The sequence below is a fragment of the Atractosteus spatula genome, chromosome 17 (assembly GCF_055471065.1).
Source record: "Atractosteus spatula isolate fAtrSpa1 chromosome 17, fAtrSpa1.hap1, whole genome shotgun sequence".
Taxonomy (NCBI): domain Eukaryota; kingdom Metazoa; phylum Chordata; class Actinopteri; order Semionotiformes; family Lepisosteidae; genus Atractosteus; species Atractosteus spatula.
Window position 1 is genome coordinate 3,871,378 of NC_142722.1, and position 9,575 is coordinate 3,880,952.

The 9,575-nt window shown below is 49.0% G+C and overlaps 1 protein-coding gene across 1 annotated transcript in view; it reads right to left on the bottom strand.

Moving 5' to 3' along the window:
- Positions 1-9,349, bottom strand: part of gnaz (guanine nucleotide binding protein (G protein), alpha z polypeptide) — a 51,539-nt gene extending 42,190 nt beyond the window's left edge. The window contains exon 1 of the mRNA XM_088935670.1: positions 8,849-9,349. The gene's annotated coding sequence lies outside the window, so the exon portion shown is untranslated. The remainder of the gene's footprint in view (positions 1-8,848) is intronic.
- Between the last annotated feature and the right edge of the window lie 226 nt (positions 9,350-9,575).

Genomic DNA, 9,575 nt, shown 5'->3' on the forward strand with positions numbered 1-9,575 from the left:
GGGGCAAGGGCCACCATTTTTCTCGACTATCCGACACTGGAGGTGGAGGTGATGTGGTCAGGATCATTCTCTGCCCAGCCTATTAACCCCAGAAAGATTAACCCCAAGTACTCATTTGGAAAGCAGGCTGAGTGGACCTGGGAGCCATCTGGAAGGAATTAGAGCAAGCTACATCGTTTGCCCCTACCTGGGATTGAACCCAGGGCCTTCCAGTCAGGAGCTAGACGCCCTTTGCCGTCTGAGCTACCACGGCTCCATTTACCAACCAAGATGTGCGAATAATTAGTCATTTAGCAGATGCTTTTGTCCATATAGATTTACAGAATCCTGATAACAAGCCCTGCATCGTATTCTCTGGAGAACTGTGCAATACTGTCCATGATTCATCTGTGACATGAAGCTTGGTAACTGCCCCAGGAGGCTCTCAGAGACACGGCCTGTCCAGAAAACCACCTCCAGCATGATGTGATGCTACTGTAGTTATTCACAGAGATGCCTTTGGAAGGAGCTGTAGTTTACTGCACACTGAAACAGGCATAATTGGTGTGTGTGCAGCTCAGAGGCAAAGCACTAGTTGCAAAACAAGAGAATGGAATATGAGAGTCCTGCATGTTGGTCAATATGTGCTCTGGGCTTTACCAACATCCGGCACAGTGTCACAATCTTTTTTTACAGAAGAACAGCAAATCTCATTGTATTGTAAGACGTTCTGTACTATTCCAGCTGATGAAAGTAATACAGCACTTGATCGGCTGCTAGCACAAAGCACTAAACAGGAAGGAATATTCAGCTGGATTCAGGAAATTTAGTATGTCTGATTTGCAGGGTCAATTAATTAAGTCAAGTAATTAGTCAATGTAAAGGACTGGTATACAGGGTCAGTGTACAACACTGGTGTACAGGGTCAGTGTACAAGACTGGTATACAGAGACAGTGTGCAGGACTGGTGTACAGGGTCAGTGTACAACACTGGTGTACAAGGTCAGTGTACAAGACTGGTATACAGAGACAGTGTGCAGGACTGGTGTACAGGGTCAGTGTACAAGACTGGTATACAGAGACAGTGTGCAGGACTGGTGTACAGGGTCAGTGTACAACACTGGTGTACAGGGTCAGTGTACAAGACTGGTATACAGAGACAGTGTGCAGGACTGGTGTACAGGGTCTGTGTACAGGGTCAGTGTACAACACTTGTGTACAGGGTAAGTGTACAGGACTGGTCTACAGGGTCTGTATACAGGGTCAGTGAGCAGGACTGGTGTACAGGGTCAGTGTGCAGTACTGACGTACAGGGTCAATGTACAGGACTGGTGTACAGGGCCAATGTACAGAGACAGTGTACAGGACTGGTGTACAGGGTCACTGTACAGGACTAGTGTACAGGAGTGATGTACAGGGTCAGTGTATAGGACTGGTGTACAGGGTTTGTGTACAGGGTCAGTGAGCAGGACTGGTGTACAGGGTCAGTGTACAGGGTCAGTGTGCAGGACTGGTTTACAGGGTCAATGTACAGGACTGGTGTACAGGGTCAGTGTGCAGGATTGGTGTACATGTTCAGTGTATAAAACTGCTGTACAGGGTCAGTGTGTAAGACTGGTATACAGGGTCAGTGCACAGGGTTAATGTGCAGGGTCAGTATACAGTGTATAGACCTGCTGTACATGCTAAGTGTTCAGGATTGGTGTACAGGGTCAGTATAAAGGACTGGTATACAGAGTCAGAGTACAGGACTGGTGTACAGAGACAGTGTACAGGACTGGTTTACAGGGTCAGTGTAAAGGTCTAGTGTACAGGGTCAGTATACAGGACTGGTATACAGAGTCAGAGTACAGGACTGGTGTACAGAGACAGTGTACAGGACTGGTTTACAGGGTCAGTGTAAAGGTCTAGTGTAAAGGGTCAGTATACAGGACTGCAGTACAGGGTCTGTGTACAGGGTCAGTGAGCAGAACTGGTGTACAGGGTCAGTGTACAGGGTCAGTGTGCAGGACTGGTTCACAGGGTCAGTATAAAGGACTGGTATACAGGGTTAGTGAACAGGGTCGGTGTGCAAGATTGGTGTACAGGGTCAGTGTGCAGAACTTGTTTACAGGGTCAGTGTAAAGGTCTAGTGTACAGGGTCAGTATACAGGACTGTGTACAGGGTCAGTGTGCAGGACAGGTGTACAGGGTCAGTATAAAGGACTGGTATACAGGGTTAGTGCACAGGGTCAGTGTGCAAGATTGGTGTACAGGGTCAGTGTGCAGGACTGGTGTACAGAGTCAGTGTGCAAGATTGGTGTACAGGGTCAGTGTGCAAGACCAGTGTACAGGACTGGTGTACAGGGTCAGTATAAAGGACTGGTATACAGGGTCTGTGTACAAGGTCAGTGTACAGGACTGGTGTAAAGGGTCAGTGTGCAGGACTGGTGTACAGACACAGTGTACAGGACTGGTGTACAGGGTTAATGTGCAAGATTAGTGTACAGGGTCAGTGTGCAGGACGGGTGTTTAGGGTTAGTGTACGAGGTCAGTATAAAGGTCTGGTATTCAGGGTTAGTGTACAGGGTTAATGTGCAGGGTCATTGTACAGGACTGGTGTACAGGGTCAGTGCACAGGACTGGTGTACAGTGTCAGTGTATAGGACTGGTGTACAGGGTCATTGCACAGGGTTAATGTGCAGGGTCAGTGTACAGGATCAGTGTGCAAGATTAGTGTACAGGGTCAGTGTGCAGGATGGGTGTTTAGGGTTAGTGTACGGGGTCAGTATAAAGGTCTGGTATTCAGGGTCAGTGCACAGGACTGGTGTACAGTGTCAGTGTACAGGACTGGTGTACAGGGTCAGTGTAAAGGTCTAGTGTAAAGGGTCAGTGTACAGGACTGGTGTACAGTGTCAGTGTACAGGGTCACTGTACAGTGTGAATGTACAGGACTGGTATACAGGGTAAGTGTACAGGGTTAATGTGCAGGGTCAGTGTGCAAGACTAGTGTACAGGATACGTGTGCAGGATTCATTTACGGGTCAGTGTACAGGACTGGTGTACAGGGTCAGTGTACAGGACTGGTGTAAAGGGTCAGTGTGCAGGACTGGTGTACAGGGTCATTGCACAGGGTTAATGTGCAGGGTCAGTGTACAGGATCAGTGTGAAAGACTGGTGTACAGGGTCAGTGTACAAGGTCAGTGTGCAGGACTGGTGTACAGTGTCAGTGTGTTGTACTGGTGTACAGACAGTGTACAGGACTGGTGTACAGGGTCAGTGTTCAGGATTGGTGTACAGGGTCATTGCACAGGGTTGATGTGCAGGGTCAGTGTACAGGATCAGTGTGCAAGACTGGTATACAGGGTCAGTGTACAAGGTCAGTGTGCAAGACTGGTGTACAGGGTCAGTGTACAGTGTATAGAACTGCTGTATTAGGGTCAGTAAACAGGACTGGTGTGCAGGGTCAGTGTACAGGGTCACTGTACAGTGTGAATGTACAGCACTGGTATAAAGGGTCAGTGTGCAGGACTGGTGTACAGGACTGGTGTACAGGGTCAGTATAAAGGACTGGTATACAGGGTCAGTGTACAAAGTCAGTGTGCAAGATTGGTGTACAGGGTCAGTGTACAGTGTATAGAACTGCTGTACAGGGTCAGTAAACAGGACTGGTGTACAGGGTCAGTGTACAGGGTCACTGTACAGTGTGAATGTACAGCACTGGTATAAAGGGTCTGTGTGCAGGACTGGTGTACAGGGTCAGTATACAGGACTGGTGTACAGGGTCAGTGTACAAGGTCAGTGTGCAAGATTACAAGTGTAGGACTGGTGTAAAGAGTACAGGTTCAGTGTTCAGCACTTGTGTTTCAGCTTGTTTCTATTCAGTAGAAAACAACAAACACGCAACAATCAGTAGAAAAACAGATTTTTTTTTTCTCAGTGTAATTTTTGCCACCAACATTTCCAGGCTCTCCTGAAGAAAATTTCTCTGGATGTCTTCTGACTAATTCTCTGCCTCAGTAGAAGAGAGTCTCTTTCATTTAGACCTGTACAATTATGGCAGTGATAGCAGAGTGTAGGCTGTGTTGCTCAAGACCGGTCAGGTTTTGTAACCAGCAGCTACAGTTCCACTGTAGGGAACTTGTCCTGAGTTCCCTTGCATGAACCTGCAGAGGGTTAGTCAGCAGACACCCCGTGATCACATATCTCTCACACACAGAACACCTACAGTCCAGCCTCTCCTGGGGTTCCCCTCTTCACCCTAAAACCAGAACCATGGGTCAAGCCCGTGTTTAGTACTGACAGCACAAGTGCCCTCTACAACCTACTGAACGCTGCACAGCCTCAGCAGGACTCACAGTGCTTCACACACAGAGACTTACAATAGGCATGGCTACACACCCAGGAGCAGGATGTGGTCACAGGGGCTTCTTCACACTTTGTAGATGATTTTCATACTCCTTTAAAGCTTTGACAAAGATTAGGTTCCCACAGAACACAATCAGAAGTGAACTTCACATTTCCAAGTTCACGGCTGTGGATGAGCCACTGGCTCCGTGTCTGAATGGCACACTGATCCTCCTTGTGCCTCAGATGAGACATGAAGGCAAGGCCCCACAACAGGGTATGTATCTTTAAGATCTCTCAAAGCTGTACAGTTTCAGTATAGCATGGTAATATCCTTGAGGAGAATGTGCTAGATCTGAGTGAATTACTCTGGTGCACAAGGTGTGACAGCAGTGACTTAGTGAAATAATGCAGGCCTTTACTCCTTTACCTAGGTCACCTTTATGGGGACTTGAAAATATGTGCTTATACTTTCAGAGAAAATATTATTAAACATATTAAAAGGAACAAATACAAAATAGATCTGTGAGCAATAATATGCCATTTTAAATAGATGTTTATTATATTAATAGATAATGAGGTACATTATTTAATTAATTGAACTGCATTATTAAGTAAATGCATGACTGATTACGCCATGGCTACAGGCAGAGTTTGTGAATTGAGGAAAAATACAGCCATACTGTCCACTACAGACTCTCTTAGTCTTCAAACACTCTCCACACTGCTCTCTGGGACAGTCTCTCTCTCTCTCTCCACACTGCTCTCTGGGACAGTCTCTCTCTCTCTCTCTCTCTCTCCACACTGCTCTCTGGGACAGTCTCTCTCTCTCCACACTGCTCTCTGGGACAGTCTCTCTCTCTCCACACTGCTGCTCTGGGACAGTTCAATTCAATTCAAGGTGCTTTATTAGCATGACCGATAGGTACAATCAGTGTTGCCAAAGCAAATAAATATGATAAAATTAACACGAACCAAAACAAAAAATAAAAGTAAAAATAAAATCTACAGACATATTACAGACATTTACAACAAACACATATAATAAAATTTACATATACTGTAGACAGATGGAGCATTATTGGGGGACAGACTCACTGTTCCTCAGGCTGTGATTGGAGATCACATACTGGGCTGCCAGTTCAATTGAGTTCCCTCCTCCCTCTACCAGTAGGATTGGGACCCATTGTGATTCTGGCAGGTGTGGGAACTCTGGGATTAGATTTCTGAATTTAGGGAAGAATGTTTCTCCAATTCCGGAGTATCTGTCACAGTGCAGTAGGAAGTGCACCTCTGTCTCTATTTCTCCCCGCTGGCAGTGGGAGCACAGCCTGTCCTCTCTGGGCAGCCAGGTCTGCCTGTGTCGCCCAGTTTCTATGGCCAGGCTGTGGTCACTGAGCCTGTACTTTGTCAGGGTCTGTTTCTTTTGCTGTTTCTTATCTTGGTCAAATATTCGGCTGGTGTGTATTGTCTGTTTAGGGTTCTGTAGCATTCCAGTTTATGTTGTGTTTGTGTGTGTGTGTCCCAGTGTGTGAGATATTGCTGTTTGATCTGTGCTGTGATGTGGTTGAGTCTGAGTTGTGGTGCTCTAGCAGTGCTGTCCTGATGCTGGTTAGTGTCGGTATGGCTCAGGTCAGTGAGCCTCAGGACCAGCTGGCTCAGGGGGCTCTGTTTTGGGCTCAGCTCTTGGCTCAGCAGGGCTTTGTGGTGGTAGGAATTTTGGTTGCTGTTTTTTAGGTGTAGCCAATACTTTAATACTCTTTTCTGTATGTTTATCAATAGTGGGTACTGGCCTAATTCGGCCTTGCACCCGTTGTTAGGTGTTTTTCTCTGCACACGGAGGATGTTTCTACAGATCTCCATGTGCAGAGTTTCTGTGGGGTGTTTGTCCCATTGAGTGTACTCCTGGTCTGTGAGGGGACCCCACACTTCACTGCCGTATAGGGCAATGGGTTGGATTACACTTTCAAATATTTGGAGCCAGATTCTTGTTGGTGGGTTGATGTTGAAGAGCCTCCTTCTTACTGCGTAGAAAGCCCTGAGTGGCTTCTCTCTCAGTGCCTTCACTGCCAGGTCAAAACTCCCAGATGAGCTGATGGTGAGACTGAGATATGTGTAGCTGGATGTGTGCTCCAATGTGTTGTTTTTGAGTGTGAATTTGTACCTGTTTCCCTGAGGTCTGTCTTTCTTCTGGAAAACCATAACTCTGATCTTGTCCAGATTGACTGTCAGCGCCCAGGTCTGACAGTACTGCTCCAGCAGTGCCAGGTTCTGCTGCAGCCCCTGTTCTGTGGGTGACAGCAGGACCAGGTCATCTGCATAGAGCAGGAACTTGATTTCTGTGTCGTGTAGTGCGAGACCAGGAGCTGCAGACTGTTCCAACATTCCTGCTAATTCGTTGATATAGATATTGAACAGTGTTGGGCTCAGGCTGCAGCCCTGTCTCACCCCACGGCCTTGGGTGAAGAATTTGGTCCTTTTGTTTCCAATTTTCTCTGCACATTTGCTGAATACATTGATTTAATTATGTCATACACTTTGCCCCCTTTGCCACTTTGGAGTAGTTTATAAAACAATCTTTCATGCCAAATCGAGTCAAATGCTTTTTTTTTAAATCAACAAAGCAGGCAAAAATCTTTCATTTGTGTTTTTGGTGGACGTGTTTGTCTATCAGTGTGTGTAGGGTGTAAATGTGATCAGATGTGCGGTGATCTGGTAAGAAGCCAGTCTGACTCTTGCTCAGGACATTGTGTTTGGTAAGGAAGGCCAGTATTCCTGTATTTAGGATACTGCAGAATACCTTCCCCAGGTTACTGTTCACACAGATGCCCCGGTAGTTGTTGGGATTGAGTCTGTCTCCATTCTTATAGATGGGCGTGATCAGTCCTTGGTTCCAGGCCTCGGGGAAACATCCGGCTGTCATGATGAGATTGAGGAGTTTGAGCAGTCTCTCTCTCTCTCCACACTGGTCTCTGGGACTGTCTCTCTCTCCACACTGCTGCTCTCTGGGACAGTCTCTCTCTCTCTCCACACTGCTGCTCTCTGGGACAGTCTCTCTCTCCACACTGCTCTCTGGGACAGTCTCTCTCTCTCTCCACACTGCTCTCTGGGACAGTCTCTCTCTCTCTCTCTCTCCACACTGCTCTCTGGGACAGTCTCTCTCTCTCTCTCCACACTGCTCTCTGGGACAGTCTCTCTCTCTCTCCACACTGGTCTCTGGGACTGTCTCTCTCTCTCCACACTGCTCTCTGGGACAGTCTCTCTCTCTCTCTCCACACTGCTCTCTGGGACAGTCTCTCTCTCTCCACACTGCTCTCTGGGACAGTCTCTCTCTCTCTCTCTCTCTCTCTCTCTCTCTCTCACACTGCTGCTCTCTGGGACAGTCTCTCTCTCTCCACACTGCTCTCTGGGACAGTCTCTCTCTCTCTCTCCACACTGCTGCTCTCTGGGACAGTCTCTCTCTCTCTCTCTCCACACTGCTCTCTGGGACAGTCTCTCTCTCTCCACACTGCTCTCTGGGACAGTCTCTCTCTCTCTCTCTCTCCACACTGCTCTCTGGGACAGTCTCTCTCTCTCCACACTGCTCTCTGGGACAGTCTCTCTCTCTCTCCACACTGCTGCTCTCTGGGACAGTCTCTCTCTCTCTCTCTCCACACTGCTCTCTGGGACAGTCTCTCTCTCTCCACACTGCTCTCTGGGACAGTCTCTCTCTCTCTCCACACTGCTGCTCTCTCAAGGCCTTGCTCCTTGAGCTTGCTTTTTATAACCCATACCACATTTAAATAATTCAGAAGGCACAGTTCTCCATTATATAACCTCACCATCTTGTTCCTTTCTTTGCCTTCCTCCGTCCCCTTATTTGACACCTGCAAACCAGGTACACTGTCTCCAACACAGTCCGGCCTTTGCTTGTGTCTGTACTGTTTTCGTGTTTTGCGTTACATGCATTACTCCTGTCTTCAGGCTTCTCCCACTCCCACTCTCACCCATCTCACACAAGCACATCTCCCTGCTCCTGCAGCGTCTCCTCCAGCGGGCGTGGGGCGGGTGCAGAGCGCGTGGGGAGACCCCAGACAGTCAGGCGCACGCAGCGGCGCAGGGCTGCTGCTCGGCGTGTTTATTGTTAAGCAGTGTGGAAGAGCTGTGCGCCGTGCGCTGTGGCCCTAGTGCCTGAGCTCCGCTGTGCTGCCCTCCTGACTCCCTGCACCCCCTGCACAGCCCCTGACAAATTTCACCTGGTAAGAACCGCTACTCACAGAGAGATCATTCTTCAGCTGCTTTTACAAAGTGTCCTGCTCACCCATGGCCCTGTATGCACCCTGTTCAGTTCATACCCACAGACAATTGCAATCCAGTCCAAACTAAGAGCAGTTGCCTTCCGAACATCCTGCAAGACTCGAGACACAGGAGACGCCACAGGCAGGGGACGAGGGGGAAGCTCGTCCCTCGTCCCCTCAGATGAGGGGCAGCAGCCTGGCGAAGCCGCAGGCCTGCCAGCAGTGCCCCAGAGCACAGACATCGAGAACAGGACAGCTTGTCTTACCGTTTCCACGTCCTCCGGCCGTCCGCGCCTCATGTGCACACGCGCTGTCAGGGAGAAGCTCCGCTCAGCCAGGCAGCAGCAGCAGCATCCTCTGCGCGCGCGTGCGTGCGTGTGTGTGTGTGTGGTAGCGGTTTTTACTGTGCTGCTTCCTCTCTCTCAGTAGCTCCCGAGCAGTTAGGAAATTCTGCACAGAGGAGCCGGGGAGGAGGGTGTGTGTGTTTGTGTGTGTCTGTGTAAGTGAGTGAATGAGTACGGGAGGGACGGAAGGAGGGGGGGATGGGGATGGGAGGGAGAAGGTTGGATTAACACATTAAAAAAGGAGAAGCAGCTGCAGGTTGTGCTGTGAAAATCAGAATCCCTTCAAGATAAATAAATCCAGCTTTGGTCTGACTCCCTCAAGGAAAAAAAGCCCCAGGAAAAAGCAACAATCCCAAAAAGCCTGTGATGAGAAAGGTGCAAGAGTCCAGTGTTCCTCTCTCTGCTCGAGCAGGAATGGGGAGTGAGACAGATAGCTGAGGCGGTGAGAGGCAGGCGAGAGAGAGAGGGCGAGCAAGAGCGCGAGGGAGGGGGTGGGGTGCTGTGGACTGACTGGAGCTGTGCTGTTTCCGTGCCGACCGCCCCTTGTCTCCCTAGCAGAGGGACCACTGTGATGCTGAGCGCTGTGTGTTTGGAGGTGCCCGCGCGCCACACACGCGATCCGCCCGAGCCTATTGGAGCGCAGCCACGA